The sequence below is a fragment of the Astatotilapia calliptera genome, unplaced genomic scaffold (assembly GCF_900246225.1).
Source record: "Astatotilapia calliptera unplaced genomic scaffold, fAstCal1.2 U_scaffold_1, whole genome shotgun sequence".
In the NCBI taxonomy this organism is placed as follows: domain Eukaryota; kingdom Metazoa; phylum Chordata; class Actinopteri; order Cichliformes; family Cichlidae; genus Astatotilapia; species Astatotilapia calliptera.
This window is the reverse complement of record NW_020535618.1, coordinates 454,776-475,004: the sequence shown is the minus strand read 5'-3', so window position 1 is coordinate 475,004 and position 20,229 is coordinate 454,776. Positions and strand designations below refer to the sequence as shown.

The 20,229-nt window shown below is 40.3% G+C and overlaps 1 pseudogene; it reads left to right on the top strand.

The window, feature by feature from the left end:
- Positions 1 to 1,532: 1,532 nt before the first annotated feature.
- Positions 1,533 to 18,237, top strand: LOC113017279 (zinc finger protein 135-like; annotated as a pseudogene).
- Positions 18,238 to 20,229: the final 1,992 nt, after the last annotated feature.

Here is a 20,229-nt window from a genome sequence, read left to right as displayed (position 1 = left end):
CAGCAACATATATGTGATTTTTTATGTGTTAGCAAAGTTAATTGATAGATAATACAAGTATTTGCTAAAATGACCCCAACTGTAGGCAGATTTTAGACTGACAGCAGATATTATCGACAGCTTAATAATCTAATTTTCCAGCAAAAACAAAAAAACAACTCAAGTGAGGGAACTTTATCTTAGTGCACAAAACAGATACTGACAACATTTAGATTTAAGGACATAATTTGCAGCTGGAAATAAATGTGATAAATAGCAATATGCTCATATTGCAAAATGTTAAAAACTAATAGCAATAATATAGCATTGTGAGTGAAATATTGTGATGAAATTCGTTATTATGGCTGATAATATGAGTTTAATTTATACTGGTATTTATATTCTTTAAATGTCTCAGCAGCAATCAAAATAATAATTATTATTATTTTAAAGAAATCTGAATCTGTACATATTTCAAAGCTTCAAAGTGAGTTCTTCATACATGATACGTGACAAACATTGACACACATTTCACTTAACATTAAGCCGCTGTGCTTAAATAACATGGATCTCACAAAGGCCAGCACTGTTAAAATAGAGCATGGAAAGGGCCAGTGTGCATCTAATGTGTTACATTTTTGCAGTCAAAGTATTTTACTGAATATATTTTAATGTATTGATTCTAATTATTTCAACTTTATTTCATTTCCACTATATTTGTCTTGTATACATTGTAATTTGCACTCTCTAGTGGTGGAAAGATAAAGCTCCATGGAGCATTGAAGCTTTTATCTATTTGCTTCGTTCATGGACTGAAGCTTTACGATGCTTTATTTGCTCTTTTGTGCCATCAAGTGGACAATAAATGTAAAACAGGCAGAGTGATTATAACGACACTCTGTGAGGTATCGTAATGAATAAATGAATGAATTATGTTTGTGATGCCAATATATAAATTGTGAACATATTAACTCTGTGTGTGTCTACATGGTACAATGGAGGGTTCAAAAGGGAAACTGAAACCAAAATGGCGGGAAGGTTTTGCACTTGTGCTACTAGGGACATAATGTAACACCTAAAATAAGAGCAGTATTTTAATCATTTCAAGCAACAAAAGTTTATACAAGTTGGAATTTACGTTTTTCTGTCCTTTCTAATACTCTAGATGTTTCCAGTGTTTGGTTGACCCAGCTATGTTTGAACCTCCACTGTTGTGTCCGCAGGTCTGCGGTATTCAAATGATGGGACAGTTTTCTACAATTACATTATTAGAATACATCAATTTACCTTGAGTCACAAGGGTGACAAGTCTGTGTGTGTGTGTGTGTGTGTGTGTGTGTGTGTGTGTGTGTGAGAGAGAGAGAGAGAGAGAGAGAGAGAGAGAGAGGTATCAGGAAGTGAAATAAGAACAGAAGTCGATGGCGGGAGAAAGAGCGGTGGTGAAAAAAGTTCAACAAGAGGCGAAAACACACACACACACACACACACACACACACACACACACACACACACACACACACACACACACACACACACACACACACACAACAGCAGAGGAGGGGGGAGGGTCCACGAGAGGTTTGACCGGCAGGTCTGCGAAGGGACCGGAAACAGCAGAGCGACGTGACGTTTCAGGAAGTGAAATAAGAACAGAAGTCGATGGCGGGAGAGAAGAGCGGGGGTGAAAAAAAGGTCAAACAAGAGGGGAAAATACAAAAAAAAAACAACAACAGTGAAAGTAAATCTGTAATGTGGATGAAACGGACAGTGAGCGCAATGTAACCGTGACAACGAGACACGAGGACGGATTTAAGTCGAGGTTAAAAAACTGTCTCCAGAAGAAAAAGTCTTCGGCTTGGTGAGTGGAACCAGTTTCAGCTACAACGGCGATAAATAAGCATGCAGGGAGGTTAAGAGTGATATAATACTGAGGAACGGCTCTCTGATGAGTGTTTGTAGGGATGTGGTTCAGCAAGGTAAAGACACACGACTGAGTCTAGTAAATGGAAAGGAGGTGCAGTTTGGGCAAAGTGTTCAAGCAGTAGGTAGAATGACAATGTGGTGGAAAAAGTGACAAGATGGTGATAAAGTGGCTGAAGTGATAACGAGCTCAGCATAGACAGGAAAACATGACAAACATCATGTGGAATCAGCTCATTGTTATTGTTATTAATATTTTTACTTCAGCTGGGGTAATTGATGGATGAAGGAAATAAGTTCCACTGAATTACAACAAGTAGATATAGGAAAATAAGATATGTGTTACTATATAAGCTATGGGACAGATTTATGAAGCAGGACAGATTATTGTGACGCAGCAGTTGCAGTGAGATTTAGAAACATTGTACTGTAATTTATTTAGAAGCGTGAAGCCAGTTCACTTGAGTAAAGAACAGCTCAAAAACCAACCGATCTGATGAGGGAAACAGTGATGGCCTACTAGCTAAATCAAGATGTGACCCTGTGAACGACTTCCCTAAACCTGCAGTCCAGCAGTTCATCTAAACAAAAGGCACCTAGACTAAAACAGATGTACTTGTGTTTGCTATACCATAAAACAATAAAAGAAGGTACGAGCTCTTCTTGTGACTCCAGGATCTGAGTGTGAATGCCAGAACACTCTGGAAGACACACAGTCTTTGCAAACTACTAAGGATCACACATCCTATCACTACACAATCAATTATACACCTCTAAGCATATATGGTTTTATTTTTCTAAGCATAAATGACAATCAACAATATAAACCTGACAGACTTGAATGGCCCGTATTTGTGAGAAACACAAACTAAAGTACTGATCCCTTCACGTTAGTGTGGGTCTTATACCAATATGTCTGTATCATTTGTATCGATCCGCCCAGCCCCAGCCTCAGCAGCAATGAGTTCAGCTCAGTATCTGAGAGAGTTCATCAAGGAGAGACTAACTGCTGTTTGTGAAGAAATCTTCTCAGAGGTTCAAAAAACCATCGTCCAGTATGAGGAGGAGATCAACCATCAGCACAGACTGCTGGATATCAGCCGGACACCCGACAGAAACTCACACATCATAGGTATGGACATGTTTTTATCTCTGTGCTGTTCAAGCTCAGATTCTTCAGTGTGACTGACTTTACTAGAAGAAGTTAAAGTGGGTATTTATCAGTGCTGTGGGTCAGTGTCCAGTGATGGTAAATGGTAAATGGCCTGCATTTGTATAGCGCTTTTCTAGTCCATAGGACCCCAAAGCGCTTTACACTACATTCAGTCATTCACCCATTCACACACTGGCGATAGCCACATTGTAGCCACAGCTGCCCTGGGGCGCACTGACAGAGGCGAGGCTGCCGGACACAGGCGCACACCGGGCCCTCTGACCGCCACCAGTAGGCAAACATGGGGTTAGTATCTTGCCCAAGGATATTTGCAGCATGCAGCCAGGAGGCAGCCTGGGATCGAACCACCGACCTTCTGATTAGTGGCTGACCTGCTCTGCCACCTGAGCTACAGCCACCCTGATGGACTATGTTGGACTGGTGCAGGTCCATGGTCACTGCTAGATTAGGTGTTGTGCTGTTTGGAATAACACTACCCTCAGCCGTGGTGAGAATATCCAGAATAAATCTAAACTAGTTTATATCATTGCACAAAACCAGATTTCAATAAATGATTAAATATGTTGACCGAAGTTTTCTGCAGTTAAATTTAAATATAGTTAACGAAAGCTCCTTTTTTGATTGACATATTTTGATTCATTTATTTAAAGTGTTTGTCGAACAGATTCCACTGTTGAGTTCATCGAGTGTCAGTTTTCCTCTCCAAGCACTGAGACAGAGCAGTAAAGATAAAGGTAGATCTCAGATATACAATACACATTTAACTAAAAGTTGTTACCAGACTGCTCCGAAGTGGATGACCTGTTAGGAGGCAGTAACAGAGGAGGTTCATGGCTGTGGTGAAGGAGGACATGCAGAGAGTTAGTGTGAAAGCGGAGCGTGCTAGAGATGGTGTGGTGCAGGCAGATGATCTCCTGTGGAGGCCACTAAAGGGGGCAACCTTTTAGGATGGCTGCCAAACGCACAAAGTGCTTTTTAAAAATAGTGTTTTCTGTTACTGTTCATCACATTAATGACCTTTTTATTGTGTTTCTTTTCTCCTCAAGACCCCCCACAACAACATGTCTGTGAGGAAGAGGAGGGTCTGGATGAGCAGCAGGTCTGTAACCAGGAGAGGAACTCCAGTCTGGACCAGGAGGACCCAGAGCCTCCACAGATTAAAGAGGAACAGGAGGAGCTCTGCAGCAGTCAGGAGGGAGAGCAGCTTGGACTGAAGCAGGAGGCTGAAGGCATTATTGTCTGGACTGATGAAGAGCGACTCACACTGCTGGAGACCATCTGGAAACCAGAGTTAAAGTTGGATAGAATAGGTATGTAAAATTATTATTGCTTTTATATTATTAAAATGAATATGACTCATGTAGGATCCTAATCACAGGTTAAAGGGTTTTTTTTCCTTTTTAGAAGCACAGAAAGAATTAAAAGTCCAATCAGCATGAATGCATCTCTTTTCTCTTAACATGTAACATTAAACCTCCACTTGGTATAAGTCAAAGAAACTGACTTGAGTCTGTATGTGTGTACAGTACCGTATCTTATATGTTGGAGCTATTTGTTCTTTATTTTTTTCATTTTAAAATTTGTTTAAAGTTTGTTGTTAGTTGACTTATATTTTGGGGTTTATTTACAAGTTTTATTTGTAGGTTAATATTTGTTTTAATGTTTGGTGTGGTTTTGGTGTTTACCTTGTTAAGTCAGTCAGTAAGAGCTGTAGGGCCATTTGTTTGTATAAATATAGAGACTGGTATTGGACCAGCGTGCACTGGCCTAAGTTTTTTTTGTTTGTTTTTTTTTTGTTTTTTTTTTACCAGAGCAGGCGAAGCAGCAGCAGGAAGTAATAAAAAATGAATCTTGCTATTGCTTGCCAAACTGGACGAATAAGCCATAAAAACGCAACTTTCAAGTATGGATAGTGGACTGCTTTTGCCTGCGTACAAAATATTATCTCAGTACAGTAGTAGCTTGTGGATTTGTAATTGTGGGATGCTTGGTTTGTCAAACAAAAGGAATTGCCACTACACTATATTTTAAAATACTTTGCACATATTTTATACTGTAGACAATAGCCCAGCAACCAGACCCTGAACTTCAACAGATAACAAACTGATGAGCAGTCAGGCCGAAGCCTCCATTTCTACCTGTTCATGTTTATAAAGTAAAATCACTATGACGACCACTTTAAAGTCTCTTTCTATTGGTTTTCATTTTTAATTTGTGTTTTCGGCTTTGTGCTCATACCTTAATACTAAGAGAAAGATCATATGTGTGTCCTTATTAGGATAGGGATTTGTGTTGGTGTGTGGCAAATTAGTAGAAAATGGATTTCAGGTCATTTTCACAGAGAAATGTGAAAGTAATGAGAATATTCAGAGTTTACAAAATATTTTCACCCGTTTTTCTATCATTTTTCTCCGTTTGTCTCTTCAGACCCCACACAGCAGCAGGTCTGTGACCAGGAGGACCCAGAGCCTCTACACATTAAAGAGGAACAGGAGGAGCTCTGCAGCAGTCAGGAGGGAGAGCAGCTTGGACTGAAGCAGGAGACTGAACAAAAACTAAGCAGTGAGCAGCTCCTTTCTCACAGCTCTCCTGAAGCAGAGAGCCAAGAAGATAAAACAGGTCACGATCAGAGAGTAGACGACACTCCTGCATCAGACAGTCAGAGTAAAACTGAAACAAAGACAAATGTTCTAACATGTGACAACTGTGGACAAATGTTCAACTCTGAGTCCGATCTGACTACACATCGGAGAGTTCACACACGTAAAAAATCATGTTGTTGTTGTTGGACCTGTAGGACAAACTTCTGTCAGTTCTTGAAACTTCACACAGGTAAGAAATCACATCCTTGTAGCACCTGTGGGAAGGAATTAGTTTCAAAGTCAGCACTAGAAGCTCACATAAGAACTCACACAGGTGAGAAGCCGTTTTCTTGCAGCACCTGTGGGAAAAGTTTCTGTCGGAAATCAGCACTGAAAACACATACAAGAACTCACACAGGTGAGAAGCCGTATTCTTGTAGTACCTGTGGAAAGAAATTCAATTGGAGCACACACTTAAAGAGACACATAAGAAAAATTCATAATGCTTGAAATATTCATGCTTCCAAAGTGTGAGACAGCTTTGAGTCGTAGCAGTGTGTGGGTGGTAGAGCTCACTAACCAGAAGTCAAATCGCTGCACTGATTTAAATAAATGTAGAAACTGATGTTTTGACTCTTACAATCTTTTCACATTTGTGACCTTAATCTGGTCAGTCCTTGAGTATGGGTGCATAGTTTTATGTTTTATGATAAGTGTGGTTTGGATGATCCTGTGGCTGGACTCCAGAGTTGGATCAGTTTGGCAGCGACTGTAGTTGTAATGGCTCTGCTAACGTATCCAGAATTGAAGACGTGTTCCAGTTTTTTGTTCGATACTGAAATAAATATGTGTGTTGAGGAAAAAGTCTGGGTGTTTTCTTTTGTTAAAAAAAAGAGAGAGAGAAAACAGTCTTAGAGGAACTATTTGTACACAGAATGTGCTCGTTTTTATTGAAAATGTAACCACTAGGTGGCAGTGTTTCATGAGACAGAGTTAGTGTAGCTGCCCCTGCGCTTATTTGAGCTAGTTGCTAGAAGTTGCTAAATGTCATTGACTTTCTGTGGTTTCTGGTTGTTAGTGATTAGCAAAATTACTTCATGAAACCAGGTCCACGGGGACACCTGCTGGCCAATTTTGTTATCGCTACATGTTGTAGATGCTGTTCTGTCAAACAATGATTCAGATAAGCCCAGCACAATTTTAAACAAAGTTCCTTACTACACCAGGCGATCAGTAATTACGATCAACAGAACACAGGGTTCCAACTGTTTTTGGATTCAGTTGGCTTTGGTTTTTGCTCACAACCCACAAAGTTTGGTTGACATTTATAATTTCTAGTTCTACAACATCATCACAAGCATCAGTTCTACACTCTCAGCCAAAGGTAAACGCTGGCATAGCATTAGGTTCTAGTTTAAATTAATTAAAAAACATATATTGAAATGGAAAAAAAGACAAAATATGCTCTCCTCCTATATAAAAAAAGTAACGTTTGTTATATTTTCATGGGCTTATTCTGACCAATCATAATAGTCCATTTCACATAGATTTTAAAATAATTCTCTGTTGACAAGCGTCTGTCATCATCTATATGACAGAAATCACAGAATACAATTATTTATTTAATTACACTTCTAGTGATTCTAATGTTTAAGAAACTACATTTGTCTGCGCAATCTACAGCAAAGTAAGAGAGACAGTTTTCTTTTGCACATGCTCGTGTAATATGTCATTTTACAGAGTAATGCAAAAGTAATCAGTGTTGGGAAGGTTACTTTTAAAATGTATTTGACTACAGATTACTGAATACATGCCCCAAAATGTATTCCATTACGTTACTCTGAGTAACGTAATGGAATACATTGGATTACTTAATGTATTATCATGCTTTTTACAACTACATGAATGTACTCTTGCTGTGTGATTTTTTTTTTTTTTTACTATTACTGAAGGTTACTCGTTATACCAATACCAACTAGATTTTTAAATCCTAATATAAAATGAGTAACAGTAGGGTGGACATTAGGTAAGCCTGCACTTTTTGCAGTGATCTCGTATAGAAAACTATTCCATGCGTATATAAACAGGTCCGCAGCTCCGAACCGTAGTAAAGGGACCTCTGGCTAATAGGTCGACTTCCGTGTCAGGCCGAAAACTATCTTTACTTGTTTGGGTCAACTTTGCCCAGCGAGACAGAGAGAGGCGTTGAAAGGCTGCTCCAAAAGAACTTATTGTTTCGAGAGAAAAAAACACGAGCGCAGTGTACAGTCGAGTCTTAATAGCTTACTTACAACTGGGCTTGTCAGGCTCTCTTCTTGGCTGCAGTGGTTATTATGATATTTACATGCTTCCATCTCCCGTTTCTGCTCGGTGACAACTCCTTTTTCTCCCTCCCTCGCTCACAGACACATAACGGGTATGGCAGTCCATTCTCCCTCAGCATGGACTACACTACCCATGAGGCCACATTCTTTAGAGCATTGCCTGTAACACTCTGCCTATTGCCTTCAATTAAAAATCAAAATTAAATATTTTTTGAATAATAATTTGTAAAAATATTTCATCAGGTCATTATGAGGGCCACAAGTAGAGGTGACATGAGCCACGAGATTGAGACACAGGCATACAGCCTCTTAATACATGTTTTGTTTGGTTTCCACCACCATGGAATTACCAAAAATAGAGAGGGTAGAGACTAACATATGAAACAGGAAAAGACCCTGTGTAATCCATTTATTTCAACAAAGTAACTGTATTCTGAATACCACCCTTTTAAACGGTAACTGTAACGGAATACAGTTACTCATATTCTGTATTTTAAATACGTAACGCTGGTACATGTATTCCATTACTCCCCAACACTGAAAGTAATATAATGAGAAGTGTAACAAATTACTTTCTCCTGGGAGTAGTTAAGTAATGTACTGCTTTACTTGTAAGAAAAATGTTCTGTGTAATATTTAAATTACATTATTTTTCTGAGTAATGACCCCAACACTGATCACAAGAATGAAGGGAAATGCGTCCAACATGCATAAACATTTGACCTGACAGCATGTAATTAATCGGCACAATGTATTTGATTTGATTTGCTGCTTGGTGATAGTGGTGACTCTCAAAGCAGAGCCAAGGAGATTTGATAAGAGAATCAAGAAGTGATGCTGAGAATGGAATCGGAATCTCAAAATTCTTATCAATCCCTAATCACATCCCTAAGAAGTCGTTCGGACCTCTGTGCCAGACAGCAGGAAGGTCGAAAGTTTTTCAATGTCTAATGTCTTTGTGTTTCCCTGATGAGCATCACTAATAAATAATACAGATTTTTGCACAACTTTTATTCCTTGAATTATTTTTCTATTGGCAGCAAAGAATTTTATTGTTCTACTAGCACACAGGAGACATGCCCTGTACTTGCTGACCTCATATCAACTCTTAACTTGGACTATGCTGGAATTCTGCCTTTATATCTCAAACCTTTAAACAGCACCGAGTCTGCACCAGAGAGCATAAGAACTCAAAGTGTCTGGAGCAGCTTAGCCTCATTTATTAGAGGCAATCAAGTCTTATTTTTAGATCCAGTTTAAAGTTTGCGCTTTTCCACTCTGAGCGCTCAAAGTGCTTTTTACAACTTGCCCATTTCACCCACTCAAGCAAGCTCTTTTTTTCTATGCTGTTCCTATGTAAGTACTTTCTAACATTCACACACAACTTTCACAAACACACGCACTGATATTGTTTCATGCTTAAATTTCAGATGAACTGCCACACAATTTGCCTCACTGTTAGAAAAACTAAATGACAAACTGAGACTGAGCAGAGGCAGAAAGTTTGACCTTGTCTTGCCAGAGGTGTAAATGGGGAAGTCTGTTGTGCCTTTATACACTGCCTCCTAGTGACACAACCTGAGGAGTTGTTTAAACATAGCAAAACAAACAGGGGTGAATGTACATGCAACAGGTGTGTGCCATGATTAGTTGTTTCATCATAAATGGAATGGCGCAAACATGCAGACTGGTTGGGGATTGAACCACCATCCTTGTGATTAACAGATGACCTGCTCTACCTCTTGCAAAGCCAGCTGTGTCTCCCCTGATAGATTTTCTCATATAAAATTTGTAAGTATAGCTGTGTATTTGCAAATGATGGTCCTTGTTGCACATTAAGCGTGTTTCATGACTGCTTTCAATGCAGTGAAAGCAGAGGCAGTGGCAGCTTGTCAAGTGTGCTAATCTCCCTCAACATATGATGCATTTTTCCGCCGTTGTTGTCATTCTGACTATAAAATGCAATTTTAAAGATTCTTTTAAATGAAGATACCATTATCTTTAATGTGAACAAAAAGATTTTATATGAAATAAAACTGAGCAAAATCTTTTCATCTTTCTTCATTCCAGGATGTCACTCACTTTATTTTGTGTTAGCAGGAACTTCATGTTCAGCTCAGTGTGATTGACTTCAAATGTGAGAAATCGTTACACAACTGAACCAGCAGTAAACATTAAAGTGAGCAGAGAGACTGAAAAACAAAGAAACTCTTCTTCATCATGGTTGTAGAAAACTGTCACACAGAGCTGAGCCGAGGAGGACACCTGGTGGACAAACATAGACATGACAAGAAGAATCACTAAAGCGCAGAGGAGCGACAAACAGCTGAAAATACTTAATGAAAAGGATTCTCACGCACCATAAAAAGACTCAACTTACAAAGTCTAACAGTCTTTTATTATCTGTCTGTATAATGTGACCAACATGTAAATATAAAGACCGCGGCCCTATGGGACGGTTGAGGATTGATCACGTGACACGAAAAGCGGGAACCGCTAGCTTAGACGACGTAAGCTTCATGTTTGATTTGCACTTAGCCGAGGACTTTAGTTTGGTGATCTTATATGAAAATATTTCAGTTGTGAAGCAGCAATGAGTTCAGCTCAGTATCTGAGAGAGTTCATCAAGGAGAGACTAACTGCTGTTGGTGAGGAAATCTTCTCAGAGGTTCAAAAAACCATCGTCCAGTATGAGGAGGAGATCAACCGTCAGCACAGACTGCTGGATATCAGCCGGAAACCCGACAGAAACTCTCACATCATAGGTATGGACATGTTTTTAACTCTGTGCTGTTCAAGCTCAGATTCTTCAGTGTGACTGACTTTACTAGAAGAAGTTAAAGTGGGTATTTATCAGTGCTGTGGGTCAGTGTCCAGTGATGGACTATGTTGGACTGGTGCAGGTGTTCCAGATCAACTGGCGTTTAGATCAACTGGCGTTGGTCGAACAGATGTGTGGCAGTCTTGCGTTTCAGGAGCTCCTACCGACAAATCAGCAAAAAAACGCCAAATGTGTCATCTGTGACACTTGTGAGGTTGTCTCAAACACACTCCGTCAGTCTTGATGCTGTTGAACAACAAAATGTTTAAAAATGTGGCAAGTTTACCTGGTGATATCCTCATGCGCGACGCGATCGCGAAAACAGCAAACAATTAACACCACGCCGATGTTGTCCACAGGACAGCAAGAGTAAACGATCGGGAGACTCTTGTCGTCGTTATCGTTCCCCTCGCACGGTTTATTTCTCCGAATTCAGCGTTTTTGCTTCACAACTAAAGCGAACAGTTTACTTTGTGCACTAACATGGAGTCGAGTCAACCAGCGCCACCTCTGGCCAAGTGCCACAGCCTACAGCCAGATCAGCCTGTGACACACATCTGCAGCACGTTTGAATTCGTGTCATGCACATTTGTACCTTTCAATTGTGTCTGTTTGTGCGTCATGCAAATAAACCTTTGAAAAGAATGAAATGACACTAACATTTCACTAGTGTTGTGTTACGGGAATTGCCGTCTTGTGTGTGACTGGATGCAGTAAGGAGTGTATGTGATGTGTGTGTGTGAGCATGCGCGTGAAGGAAACGCGGGGAGCGAAAGAAGAAAAAGAGAGAGAGAGTGTGTCATGGGTAGAGAGGGCGACCGGGAGCAGCGTTCTAACGGGCTACAGGCTATGCAGTGTGTTTTCGAAGTGTGCAGTACTGTTATTAAAGCCTCATCTCTTCAGTACTCTCCGGTGCCTCGGCTGATTTCTGTCTGCCTCACTACTCCACAAAAGTGAAGGGAGTTAACCCCGAAGGAGGACAAACTTCGGCCCTGGAGGAAGCGTCTCCCCTCGCGTCTCCCGACCACGGTCAGGGGACTGACGGCGAGGAATGGTTAACAGTTGTAACATCACATGTCGTTAGTGTAGTCTGTCTGTGTCTTTTCTCTGTGAACAAACATTTTAGAGTTGGTTGTTATATACAGTCTGTATAAGTGTGGTTAATCTAATAAACATTTGTAAGGAGATGGCAGTTACTGTGAATGTACAGCAGGTGATTAGTAATAAACAGTCAGACAATGACTCTGACAATCTCATTCAGTCTTGCAGATCGAATGCACCTTCTGTGGAAAGTGGTACCACACAGTGTGTGTGGACTTTCCCCTGTGCAGAAGGCGACTACAGATGTTGTGGGTGCTAAATAAACAGAAAAAACTGATCCCTGTTGTCTTTGCTTACTGATTGTTTTTAGTGTTGACAATCCACATTGCTGGGATTGCATCTGTCAACATGTTTGTGGGTAGATCTGGATGTATCAGGGGTTAGTGCAGCCACTCAGTCTCTACTCAATGCGATCATAGCAGCAGGTGCAGATGTGTGTCACAAGTTGATCTGGCTGTAGGCTGTGGCACTTGGCCAGAGGTGGCGCTGGTTGACTCGACTCCATGTTAGTGCACAAAGTAAACTGTTCGCTTTAGTTGTGAAGCAAAAACGCTGAAATCGGAGAAATAAACCGTGCGAGGGGAACGATAACGACGACAAGAGTCTCCCGATCGTTTACTCTTGCTGTCCTGTGAACAACATCGGCGTGGTGTTAATTGTTTGCTGTTTTCGCGATCGCGTCGCGCATGAGGATATCACCAGGTAAACTCGCCACATTTTTAAACATTTTGTTGTTCAACAGCATCAAGACTGACGGAGTGTGTTTGAGATAACCTCACAAGTGTCACAGATGACACATTTGGCTTTTTTTGCTGGTTTGTCAGTAGCAGCTACTGAAACGCAAGACTGCCACACATCTGTTCGACCAACGCCAGTTGATCTAAACGCCAGTAGATCTGGAACACCGGTCCATGGTCACTGCTAGATTAGGTGTTGTGCTGTTTGGAATAACACTACCCTCAGCCGTGGTGAGAATATCCAGAATAAATCTAAACTAGTTTATATCATTGCACAAAACCAGATTTCAATAAATGATTAAATATGTTGACCGAAGTTTTCTGCAGTTAAATTTAAATATAGTTAACGAAAGCTCCTTTTTTGATTGACATATTTTGATTCATTTATTTAAAGTGTTTGTCGAACAGATTCCACTGTTGAGTTCATCGAGTGTCAGTTTTCCTCTCCAAGCACTGAGACTGTGCAGTAAAGATAAAGGTAGATCTCAGATATACAATACACATTTAACTTTAAAAGTTGTTACCAGACTTCTCTGAAGTGGATGACCTGTTAGGAGGCAGTAAGAGAGGAGGAAAGACCACAGAGGAGGTTCATGGCTGTGCTGAAGGAGGACATGCAGAGAGTTAGTGTGAAAGCGGAGCGTGCTAGAGATGGTGTGGTGCAGGCAGATGATCTCCTGTGGAGGCCACTAAAGGGGGCAACCTTTTAGGATGGCTGCCAAACGCACAAAGTGCTTTTTAAAAATAGTGTTTTCTGTTACTGTTCATCACATTAATGACCTTTTTATTGTGTTTCTTTTCTCCTCAAGACCCCCCACAACAACATGTCTGTGAGGAAGAGGAGGGTCTGGATGAGCAGCAGGTCTGTAACCAGGAGAGGAACTCCAGTCTGGACCAGGAGGACCCAGAGCCTCCACAGATTAAAGAGGAACAGGAGGAGCTCTGCAGCAGTCAGGAGGGAGAGCAGCTTGGACTGAAGCAGGAGGCTGAAGGCATTATTGTCTGGACTGATGAAGAGCGACTCACACTGCTGGAGACCATCTGGAAACCAGAGTTAAAGTTGGATAGAATAGGTATGTAAAATTATTATTGCTTTTATATTATTAAAATGAATATGACTCATGTAGGATCCTAATCACAGGTTAAAGGTTTTTTTTTCCTTTTTAGAAGCACAGAAAGAATTAAAAGTCCAATCAGCATGAATGCATCTCTTTTCTCTTAACATGTAACATTAAACCTCCACTTGGTATAAGTCAAAGAAACTGACTTGAGTCTGGAACCTAACTAAGCTGTTAGCTTAATGAAGTTTTATTGCCTTAAAGGGTTGTTGGTTGTTTTCTAAATACAGTATTTCCTCGATTATCAGGAGGGTTGTGTTCTGGGACCCACCACATTAGGTACGAATCAATGAAATGGAAACCATATCTTTTCTAAAATTATTTTTTAGATGTTTTAAGCCATAATAACCCTCCCTACGCTTTTTCAAACCCTTTGTATAATCTTAAAACATCTGTATGTGTGTAGAGTACCGTATCTTATATGTTGGAGCTATTTGTTCTTTATTTTTTTCATTTTAAAATTTGTTTAAAGTTTGTTGTTAGTTGACTTATATTTTGGGGTTTATTCACAAGTTTTATTTGTAGGTTAATATTTGTTTTAATGTTTGGTGTGGTTTTGGTGTTTACCTTGTTAAGTCAGTCAGTAAGAGCTGTAGGGCCATTTGTTTGTATAAATATAGAGACTGGTATTGGACCAGCATGCACTGGCCTATGTTTTTGTTTTTTTTGTTTTTTTTTACCAGAGCAGGCGAAGCAGCAGCAGGAAGTAATAAAAAATGAATCTTGCTATTGCTTGCCAAACTGGACGAATAAGCCATAAAAACGCAACTTTCAAGTATGGATAGTGGACTGCTTTTGCCTGCGTACAAAATACAGGGAGTGCAGAATTATTAGGCAAGTTGTATTTTTGAGGAATAATTTTATTATTGAACAACAACCATGTTCTCAATGAACCCAAAAAACTCATTAATATCAAAGCTGAATGTTTTTGGAAGTAGTTTTTAGTTTTAGCTATTTTAGGGGGATATCTGTGTGTGCAGGTGACTATTACTGTGCATAATTATTAGGCAACTTAACAAAAAACAAATATATACCCATTTCAATTATTTATTTCTACCAGTGACACCAATATAACATCTCCACATTCACAAATATACATTTCTGACATTCAAAAACAAAACAAAAACAAATCAGCGACCAATATAGCCACCTTTCTTTGCAAGGACACTCAAAAGCCTGCCATCCATGGATTCTGTCAGTGTTTTGATCTGTTCACCATCAACATTGCGTGCAGCAGCAACCACAGCCTCCCAGACACTGTTCAGAGAGGTGTACTGTTTTCCCTCCTTGTAAATCTCACATTTGATGATGGACCACAGGTTCTCAATGGGGTTCAGATCAGGTGAACAAGGTGGCCATGTCATTAGTTTGTCTTCTTTGATACCCTTTCTTGCCAGCCACGCTGTGGAGTACTTGGACGCGTGTGATGGAGCATTGTCCTGCATGAAAATCATGTTTTTCTTGAAGGATGCAGACTTCTTCCTGTACCACTGCTTGAAGAAGGTGTCTTCCAGAAACTGGCAGTAGGACTGGGAGTTGAGCTTGACTCCATGCTCAACCCGAAAAGGCCCCACAAGCTCATCTTTGATGATACCAGCCCAAACCAGTACTCCACCTCCACCTTGCTGGCGTCTGAGTCGGACTGGAGCTCTCTGCCCTTTACCAATCCAGCCACGGGCCCATCCATCTGGCCCATCAAGACTCACTCTCATTTCATCAGTCCATAAAACCTTAGAAAAACCAGTCTTGAGATATTTCTTGGCCCAGTCTTGACGTTTCAGCTTGTGTGCCTTGTTCAGTGGTGGTCGTCTTTCAGCCTTTCTTACCTTGGCCATGTCTCTGAGTATTGCACACCTTGTGCTTTTGGGCACTCCAGTGATGTTGCAGCTCTGAAATATGGCCAAACTGGTGGCAAGTGGCATCTTGGCAGCTGCACGCTTGACTTTTCTCAGTTCATGGGCAGTTATTTTGCGCCTTGGTTTTTCCACACGCTTCTTGCGACCCTGTTGACTATTTTGAATGAAACGCTTGATTGTTTGATGATCACGCTTCAGAAGCTTTGCAATTTTGAGACTGCTGCATCCCTCTGCAAGATATCTCACTATTTTTGACTTTTCTGAGCCTGTCAAGTCCTTCTTTTGACCCATTTTGCCAAAGGAAAGGACGTTGCCTAATAATTATGCACACCTGATATAGGGTGTTGATGTCATTAGACCACACCCCTTCTCATTACAGAGATGCACATCACCTAATATGCTTAATTGGTAGTAGGCTTTCGAGCCTATACAGCTTGGAGTAAGACAACATGCATGAAGAGGATGATGTGGACAAAATACTCATTTGCCTAATAATTCTGCACTCCCTGTATTATCTCAGTACAGCAGTAGCTTGTGGATTTGTAATTGTGGGATGCTTGGTTTGTCAAACAAAAGGAATTGCCACTACACTATATTTTAAAATACTTTGCACATATTTTATACTGTAGACAATAGCCCAGCAACCAGACCCTGAACTTCAACAGATAACAAACTGATGAGCAGTCAGGCCGAAGCCTCCATTTCTACCTGTTCATGTTTATAAAGTAAAATCACTATGACGACCACTTTAAAGTCTCTTTCTATTGGTTTTCATTTTTAATTTGTGTTTTTGGCTTTGTGCTCATACCTTAATACTAAGAGAAAGATCATATGTGTGTCCTTATTAGGATAGGGATTTGTGTTGGTGTGTGGCAAATTAGTAGAAAATGGATTTCAGGTAATTTTCACAGAGAAATGTGAAAGTAATGAGAATATTCAGAGTTTAGAAAATATTTTCACCCGTTTTTCTATCATTTTTCTCCGTTTGTCTCTTCAGACCCCACACAGCAGCAGGTCTGTGACCAGGAGGACCCAGAGCCTCTACACATTAAAGAGGAACAGGAGGAGCTCTGCAGCAGTCAGGAGGGAGAGCAGCTTGGACTGAAGCAGGAGACTGAACAAAAACTAAGCAGTGAGCAGCTCCTTTCTCACAGCTCTCCTGAAGCAGAGAGCCAAGATCAAGTAGAAAGTCAGCATGTGGACTCAGGATCAACTAGAAACATGGAGCTGAAGCAGAGAAGACATCACAGAAAGACAAGTCACGATCAGAGAGTAGACAGCACTCCTGTGTCAGACAGTCAGAGTAAAACTGAAACAAAGACAAATGTTTTAAAATGTGACAGCTGTGGAAAAACTTTCAACTCTGAATCCGATCTGACTACACATCGGAGAGTTCACACACGTAATAAATCATCATGTTGTTGTTGTTGGACCTGTAGGACAAAATTCAGTCAGTGCTTGAAAATTCACACAGGTAAGAAATCACATCCTTGTAGCACCTGTGGGAAGGAATTAGTTTCAAAGTCAGCACTAGAAGCTCACATAAGAACTCACACAGGTGAGAAGCCGTTTTCTTGTAGCACCTGTGGGAAAAGTTTCTGTCAGAAATCAAACATGGAAATTCATACAAGAACTCACACAGGTGAGAAGCCGTATTCTTGTAGTACCTGTAATAAAACATTCACTCAGAACTCAACACTGCGATCTCACGTAAGAACTCACACAGGTGAGAAACCGTATTCTTGCAGAACCTGTGGGAAAAGATTCAGTGAGAAATCAAACATGGAAATTCATACAAGAACTCACACAGGTGAGAAACCGTATTCTTGCAGAACCTGTGGGAAAAGATTCAGTGAGAAATCAAACATGGAAATTCATACAAGAACTCACACAGGTGAGAAGCCGTATTCTTGTAGTACCTGTAATAAAACATTCACTCAGAACTCAACACTGCGATCTCACGTAAGAACTCACACAAGTGAGAAACCGTATTCTTGTAGTACCTGTAAAAAAACATTCACTCAGAACTCAACACTGCGATCTCACGTAAGAACTCACACAGGTGAGAAGCCGTTTTCTTGCAGCACCTGTGGGAAAAGATTCAGTAAGAAATCAAACATGGAAATTCATACAAGAACTCACACAGGTGAGAAGCCGTATTCTTGTAGTACCTGTAAAAAAACATTCACTCAGAACTCAACACTGCGATCTCACGTAAGAACTCACACAGGTGAGAAGCCGTTTTCTTGCAGAACCTGTGGGAAAAGATTCAGTGAGAAATCAAACATGGAAATTCATACAAGAACTCACACAGGTGAGAAGGCGTATTCTTGCAGCACCTGTGGAAAGAAATTCAGTCAAAACACACACTTAAAGAAACACATAAGAATTCATACTGGTTGAAATATTCATGCTTACAAAGTGTGAGACAGCTGTGAGTGATTTCAATGCAGTGAAAGCAGAGGCAGTGGCAGCTTGTCAAGTGTTCTAATCTCCCTCCAGTCTATTGGTGACCTCACTTAACATTAAGATAAATCCTTCTGTTGTGATTCTGTGATTTATAAAATGTAATTTTAATGATTATATTCAGTGAATATATGTTTGTTGTGAACAAAAAGCTTTTATATGAAATAAAACTTTGAACAAAATCTTTTCATCTTTCTTCATTCCAGGATGTCACTCACTTCTGAAAATGTGAAACTAATCTTTGGCTACGTTCACACTGCAGGCAAAAGCGCATCAAATCCGACTTTTTTGACCCTATGTGACCCATATCCAATCATGGTATGACAGTGTGAACGGCACAAATCCAATATTTTCAAATCCGATCTGGGTCACTTTCGTATGTGGTGCTGAATCCGATACACATCTGATGTTTTAGAAAGCGACTGCTGTTTGTATGGTCACGTCGCATTAAAGGCGTCTTTTACGTCACTGACACAAGACAGACGCCAATTATCAGCGCCGGAGAAGACATCGCGAACGCTTCCTGGCCATCTCGTGTGGATGTTAGTGAAACAGTTGGTAAGACAGCGTTGGAGGAACGTGGAAATTTTATTTGTACTGTACAATCGGCAGATTTTGACAGAAATCTGCAACTATCCTTTGAAGCACCGCTCCTCTCTAAAACAGCAATAAGGATCATTATTAGGCCATATGTAAATAACACAATAACTTTATTACTCAAAGCAAAATTGGGAAACGTAAAGTCCGAAGTCTTTATATTAAGGGCCAACAGTCAAACAATACGGTTTGCTCTGGGTCTAAACAGAGCGCGTTGTGTGAGACGTCTTTTTTTGCGCATGCGGGCTGCTTTGAGGGTTCACACTAGAGCACATTTGCTGTTGCATTTTATTTGTAGTGTGAACAAGCAGGCAAAAAAATTGGAATTGAGCATTAAGACCTGCAGTGTGAACGTAGCCTAAGAGACGTGTTTGGTTTTGCCTCATAAATCATTGTGTGTGTGTGTGTGTGTGTGGAGAGAGTTTTTCCGGAGGGTTAAATTGGGTGTTTTGCTAAAAAGTGATTCCAATGTTTCCATTTGTTTTGTTTTTTGTAATGTATAATGTCTTTACTTAAATTGTCTAATAGACTTTAGTGAGCAGGATTTGCAAAGGGGTTATATACAAAGTGTAAAAGTGTCTTTATGACTTTGCATTATTGTACCAACATTATAACCAATCCACTCCTTTTTGGCCACTTGAAATATGTTTACAGCCAGCTCATGCTTAAAAAATACATTTTTAAAGTCAGTGAGGTTTTTTTGGCTGGATAAACAAATGATATATAAAATTCACTTTGCAAATAACATAATTCAGTTTTTGGCACCATCAGCTCTCCTTCACAGTTGAGTGACATCCAACTCTTGAATTGAATTGAATGAATGCTTTATTGGCCATATGCAGGTCGCCCCGCAGAGGAATAGGACACCCCCCCCCCCCCCCCCCCCGACTTACACACACAACAAAGACATCACATGGGAATACAGTCGGAGATTGGCAGCATTACAGAAAAAAAACACTGAAAAAGTACACAACAATGGGAAAAGTACGAGAGGAAAAAAAAAAAGAGACCTCTCCTCATGCTGGGCACCTATGGGAGGACAGCATGAGAACAGGAAACAAAAAAAACTCCTCTGCACAGAGAGCACATAAATGTCCACATCACAACATTGGAGCACGTGACAAGCCACAGGGGTTGGGTAGGGGGTGAGGAGTAATCCGAAGGAAACACAGCAGTCGTCCTGCACAGCGCAACCATTCCAGCGCCGCACACAGACCCGCCGTCTTCCCCCACAGGAAACAAGCATCGAAGGCGTTTGGAAAGAATAGAATAGAATAGAATTCAACTTTATTGTCATTGCACATCCACAGGTACAGGGCAACGAAATGCAGTTTGCATCCATCCAGAAGTGCTTTAGTGATATAGATATATTACAATATATATTGGCAATAATATAGATATGTGAGTATATTACAGAAATGGGTCTATTATGGTATGTTATAATGTACACGGTATGAAGTATGTTGTGAATATTCTATAACTATAAGTATGTACAGGCTGTAGTGAGTACAAGCTATGTACAGGCTATAAACAGGATATAAATATGAAAAACTA